Here is a 7114-nt window from a genome sequence, read left to right as displayed (position 1 = left end):
ATCTTCCGATTTAGAAGAAATGTAAAGCTCTGTCTACACTATTAAACTATTTTGACAAAAAAAGTGTGATGTGCCCAAATTTAGTGGTGATATGACCAAACTAAAGTTTGATAGTGTAGACAGAGCTTTCAATGTTTATTTAATGTTGATTTTAACACAGATTGGTATTGTGATTTCAACATTAGTGTTAGGCATGTATACGGCAATCAGCACACTGTCTGGACCTACTAATTCAGTATATCAAGGAAAGCCGCCGTCTCCAAGAGTTTACAAAACGGAGATTATGCTGGGTAAGAATATTGGTCATGGTGATACATTTTTGCACACATGGCGTGTCATAATAGTTGCTCGTAATGAATAGGCTACAATAACGTAAAAGACTGTGTTCGTGTGATTGAAAATAAAGATTAATGTTAATTACTTAATGATATTTAATTAGGCCTATTGAATCAATTACAGATACGCCCATCATACATTCCATTAACATGGAGGAAAATAATGATCTACTCTACAAACTTCATGTGGCAAAATAATTGATTTGCCCATATGGACACGATGACGTCATATCACTACCATATTTGGGTACATCACATTTTTTGTCAAAGTTTGATAGTGTAAATAGAGCTTTAGGATAATCAGGGAGGAGTGCAATTATTCTCACTCTTCCCTGGGATAATTAACCAATGACAATATTTAAAAAAAAACCGTAATACTTTTATCTTCTAGATTTGATAAGACGTGCACGGCCCAACAAACAGTGGTGTTTAAAGAGGTATTGTCCCCCAAAAACATGAAAAATTAAGATTTATAAAAACAGACTTTAAATAGGCAATTTTGCAGTTTTAATAAAGTTATTCACTTCTGTAAAAACAAATTATTATTTCACATATAAAAAGACAAAAGAAACAGTTAATTTTAACAAAAAAACATTGTCTGACAAGACAATATTAAGCATTGTTTTTGCTTTAAATTACATTTTTTCAGGTAAATAATTTTTTTTCCATCCAGTTTGTGGTCAAAGTGAATAACTATTACGTGACATTAAAATGGCATTTTGCAAAAAAAAAATGTAAAATTAAAAAAGATTTGTTAGGGGGACAATATATGTTTAATAATAAGGGACGATCCGACAGAACAACGGTACAACTGAGACTTAACATCCAATATTAATTAATTAATTAATTAATAACAAACTACAACTTCTCTTCTTTTTTTCATTCGATATTTCATTTCATTTCATTTCATTTATTCCACATTTATTTAGTCATCAATTACAGTACATCATAATTACAGTACAACTGAGAACAGGGATCCTGCATAAAAAGGCTATAGCTTCGTTTTTTTGTAGGACCCTTTTACATAAGAACAAGTATATAGAACTTAAATAAACAAAGGTGTTGTTAATCAGCATATAGTGATAAAAAGTATTTTTTAACCTGTTTTTTTATACATTTATTTTGTTTCTTTAAGATAACCGGTTTATTACCACCATTACAAGTGAATTCTTTCCACAATTTTGGTCCATATATGTGTATAAACTGTTGACTGCAAGTTAGTCTTGTGAAGGGAATTTCGAATTCAGTTTCTAGTAAATTAAGCCTAGTAAACTCGTCTTCGTAATTGCTGGTTGTTGCCTTGCTATAAGATCAATAAAACACACAAGTGTCATTGCCATTGTTAAGAAATTATCTAACCTCTTAGTTTTACAATCAATAAGAATTGATTGCAATAACACGATCGACTTGGAAGGATGAGTCTAATAATTCTTAAAATAGATGCAGTATCGGATGAGTTGAATCCAGTAATACATTGACGTTCTTTACTTATATAATATGCATGTATAGCAGCAGATGTGTCTTGAGAAATAAACCATTGGCCATTGTTACTGTTAAGGCAGTGAATGCAGCTAAATGCATCGTAGGGTAAGTTTGACTGGCTTCTATATTCTTGACTTTGGGCAAAATAGCCTATGCTTATCAACATGCAGAGTGGGATTAGAAAGTGGTGCTGACACAGTGCGTAACGCTGAGGCCTCAGGCCCCTCCTAGAAGTGGCCCTCCAATGCTGGAGGTCTCGGGCGATTTTAGCCTTTTTCGACATATTTTGAATGTCTATTTTTCCCTCCTGGGTACTGCTCAGGTCAGGGCCCCCATAAGCTCCATGGCTCCTGGGTATAACCTTGGTTCCAACTAGGACGTAATGCAATGACGTAAGCACGACGTAAGCAATTTAACCAATCACAAGCGATGGATTATCCGAATTTTCGCTTGTGATTGGTCAACTCGCTTAAGCGTGGTTCCCATTAGCGACGCAACACAAGGACGTAACGCAACGCAAGTGAATTGACCAATCACAAGCGATGGCTTATTCGCTTGTGATTGCTAACTGTCTATAACTTCGCTTGTCATTGGTTAAAACGCTTGCGTTGCGTTTACGTCCTTGCGTTACGTTCTAGTGGGAATCAAGCTTTACGTTGCGCTTACGTCCTTGCGTTGCGTCCTAGTGGGAATCAAGCTTTAGCCAGTGAGCGCTCATAGCCGTTACGCACTGGACGGTGACGATGCATATCCATTTTATATTTCACGCATGCGTACGGTATTGTATTTAATTATTTTCTCAATATTATTCTCTTTCAGGCAATGCAACGGTTGTTCTCATCACTGGTCATTTCTGTCCTCTTGTTAATATGTTCGTACACTTTGGAAGTACACACACCGTTTGTCAAAATAGTACCAAAAATGTGGCGACATGTCAGCTGGTCTAAACCTTAGTAAGCTACTGGTACATCGTTGTGTAGATAAACATGATCTTAAAAATGCATCCCAGTCTAAATTTAATAACCGATTCTCGGTAGTGCATATAAAGCTGTCCAGTATCATAGTTAATTGATTACTTATTAATTGGTTACTTGATACAGCATCACATTAAACTTAACCTTTGACCTAAAACTATGTACACTATCACATTTTATGTGACAAAAAAATGTGATGTACCCATATATGGACATGATGATCAGGGCCGTAGCCAGGATCTGTCAAGGGGGGGTTTGGACACTAAGTATTTGGGTCACTGTCCCACTGTCACTGTGTTTCCCTTGTCACGGTGGCCCGGGCAACAGCCTTAATTTCATACTAAATGTTGTTTCTGCCACTAAATTGAAATTGAGTTCCATTTCATCGTATACCATCCGGACACGGAACTTGATAGGCTTAGTCATAAAGTAGTTACAGAGTTGCAGGGCATTTTATCATTGTTGACTGTTTGGATATTAGCCTAATTGTTAAAACGACCTTCACAACCAAAATATTTCTTTGTAATAAAATCTATTTTAAATGGAACGCTACAAAAATAATTCTCTGCTTTATCAGAGCATGCATACCTAATAACCAGACAAGGACGTGTCTTTATTACATTTTACTATCAATCTATTTTCAAGTCACGCAATCCATTTTTCAACAATACAGTAGTATAATAACATTTTGATTGAATAGTGAGGGATTAGTTACAGTTTGACTTTGAATAAACAATTGGTAATTTACTGAAAATCCAAAATGAACTTGTGTTATAATACAAAAAAAATTATTCAATCAAAGAAACGCTCTACTACACATGAGAAATAGATGTCGGTCGATAAACTTCTGACGACGACTAAAACAACGACAATCAGCTAAATGTTAGTAATTTTATTTCATCTCTGGCTTGTTACATTTTTCATGACACATTACCGGACTTCCCCCTCCTCTCGCAATGAACGACAGTACAGATCCTCCCTATCTAGGCTCGTGTATGTAGCATACTACTACGTTATTCACAAATTACGCACGCATAGCAGTGTTACTAGAACCATCACAGATTACCTCTAATGGATCAATCATTCACACATGATTTAAAAAATTCATCGACAAACGAAATATAGCCTATATTCATTCCTTTTAAATATTAAGCATATTGCCAAGGCTAATAATCGATTTGTCCATAATTATTGCGTTTTGCCGGGGGTTTTCCATAATCTAAGGCCAATGTTTAGGCCAAATCATAATTGTGCGTATAGTGTTGTATTTCCGATGCGTGTAGTACCCTATTTATCTTCATTTCCGTACGTTCGTCGTAAATAGGCCGAATTTCCGTAGTAATTTATAGACGTTCCAAAATTTGAACCGTGTTATACCGGTAACAGAGCAAAGTTTGCTTCTTTCTGCAAATTTCCTATCATTATTTTCTTTGTTTTATTTTGAGTGTGGTTTAAAACAACACTTTTGTAAAGTTTATAGTGGATAAATGAAAATGAATTTTTGGAAAATGTGGTTTTAACATCTGACTTTATTTAGCATTTTTAAATGAATTAAAATTCCAAATTATACAATTTAACCTTTTGCTCAATATATTTATAGCAACTGCTTCATATTTTTTGTACAACTTTTTAAAATTATTAATTGATAATTAATTTACATTAATTGAGTACAGTTATTAGAATGTATTACCGTACCAAAAGTACCTTAATCGGAGACTTCCCCGCGACGTTTGCATTGAACGAAAAAAAATTATCATAAATTTACGTGCGAGAATACTATTTGCGGCCATCTAGGGGTGTCATTTAACAATTTGCTTGCTCAAATACTCTACAGCCCTGGAGTCTTTGGGCAACCCTCTTAAAATAGTCCTGCGACCGCCCCTGATAGCTCTATCTATATTTATTTACAGCAATTTGTTGAGGAAACTAAATATATCAATGTAAATAGGTGGTATTAATACAGTTGAGTAGGCCTACGTATCGGCTGGTGGTCTAGAAAAAAATAATCAAATGCCATAGGCCTAATGTAAACTACAGTATACATGATACCATAGATATTATAGTGTAATATATTAAATTCACTATAATCCTCTATGATGATGATACACTATACTTCATAGCCACACATAAATATTGTAGGTAACCGCCGCGTTCCATTTTTAAGGCTATATACTTTATGCATGCTGACTGCCAGTGATCGAAACAATAGGTACGCGGGTGTCTAGCGGTGTTCTTTGTACGATTCGTTTGTGCCCAAGCTCGCGTCAATATCATGTTACATCCTGGGACCAAAAATTCGTATCATTTTTCAGGTGAAAATCGGCAACCAATTCATTTGTTTAACAATAAGGTATGAGTTATTCACGAACGAGTTTACAAATTTTTCAATTTACAAACAACCTTTTGTATTGTGGGGCACGTATTTGGAGGATTTTCAGAAATGAGGGTGTGGTGAGGTATTGTGGATGTCGGGGATAGGGGTTCGCAGTCGGTTAAGGGGGGTTCGGCTGTAAAGGGGGGTTCGCCCGAACCATAAAAACCCCCCCTGGCTACGGGCCTGATGATGTCATATCACTACCATATTTGGGCATATAACTACCAACCATTTGGGCACATTACACCTTTTTTGTCAAACTAGATTGATAGTGTAGACAGGGCCTAACATTTGACCATTATACAAGGAACATATAATTTATACAAATAATATAATAATCTTAATACCATGCCTTTGGAAATGCAGTTGTTTTGACATAAAGATCATGACATCGATTTAAACCCGGGATTCTGAGATGGTTGGTGGAGCGTCCTAACTACCAAGCCAACCTCACTAATACTGATTTTGTATACTCTACTGTCCATCATCACTATGTAAAACCGGATGGGAAGACGGATGTGAAGACAAACAGAAAAAAGCCGCCTGATAAACCAACAAAACCATTGAAAAAACGACACGGGTAAATTGGTCTATTTTTTCCATGATAAAATTATTCATATTATTCGATTATCGATTAATGGACCTATATTATATGTTCATGATCGATTAATCGATTAATACGTTAAATGTCAGTGAAACTAACATTTATGATTGTACGTGTTTCCTCAGATGAAGTTTTTACAAGCTCAAGTAGTATACCTATGAAACGCCATTAATGTCAAAATTGTTATTATCTTTAACTAATATTAAGTCAAAACTCCGTCTGGAACTCAGACTATTCGAGCGGGGTTGGTGAAATCTGTCCAATGGATGGTGCACTACTCCAATAAAATCCCCTATTGTGGACACAAAGTTACCTATTTTGGACAGCCAACTATGAAAGTTACCTATTATGGACAAACAACAGCGCCCTCTAGTCCCTATTATGGACAGAAAGTCCCCTATTATGGACAGAAAAGTAACCTATTATGGACAGATTTCACCAACCCTATTGGACTATTCGACTCCTTACAAACAAACGGAAGATGAAACCAAAACAAATAAACAATACCGATTAAAAACAAATCGTAGAAATTGAATGTTAAACTACTGATGCAACAATAATTATTTTTTAAATCATAATGTAGTATGTTTGTTCCCTGCAGGAAATTAAGTTTGGCAGATACTTTGTATAGGAAAAAATTAATACGGTAAGATCGTGTGCGGTTACTCTAATCCTTGACAATATCTTTCACATATTGATTTCCTAAAGCGTGGTTCCCACTAGCGACGCAACACAAGGACGCAGCGCAGGTGAATTGACCAATCACAAGCGATGGCTTATTCGCTTGTGATTGCTAACTGTCTATAACTTCGCTTGTCATTGGTTAAAACGCTTGTGTTGCGTTTACGTCCTTGGGTTACGTTCTAGTGGGAACCAAGCTTAAAGCTCAGTCTACACTATCAAACTCATTTCCCAAAAAAGTGTGATGTGTCCATATGGTAGTGATATGACATCATCGTGTATGTCCATTATGGACACATCACACAGTTTGATAGTGTAGACAGAGCTTTAGGCCTAATATATTTTCATTTCATGTAGTGCACCCGCAAGGAATCTATCTAAGGTTGTGCAGGTTGGACCACCACACAGAAGGTACAGTAAACACGTTATAAATTAAGCTATTTAAACTTTATCACAGCTCACGAAACCCAACATTTTACTATATTTATTACAAATCATTGGTACGGTTGGATGGATGCAACGCAAGGAATTAGCTTGGTTCAATTTCCCACAAGAAACGAAAGTGACCAATCACATGCGTTGGATTATTCAAACTTTCACTTGCCATTGGTCTGTTATCATCGCGTCATGATTGACCAAATTTGCGTTGCGCTTCCGTCTTTGC

The sequence above is a fragment of the Antedon mediterranea genome, chromosome 8 (genome assembly GCF_964355755.1).
Source record: "Antedon mediterranea chromosome 8, ecAntMedi1.1, whole genome shotgun sequence".
Lineage (NCBI taxonomy): Eukaryota > Metazoa > Echinodermata > Crinoidea > Comatulida > Antedonidae > Antedon > Antedon mediterranea.
The sequence above is the reverse complement of the archived record's forward strand: the minus strand, read 5'-3'. Positions refer to the sequence as shown.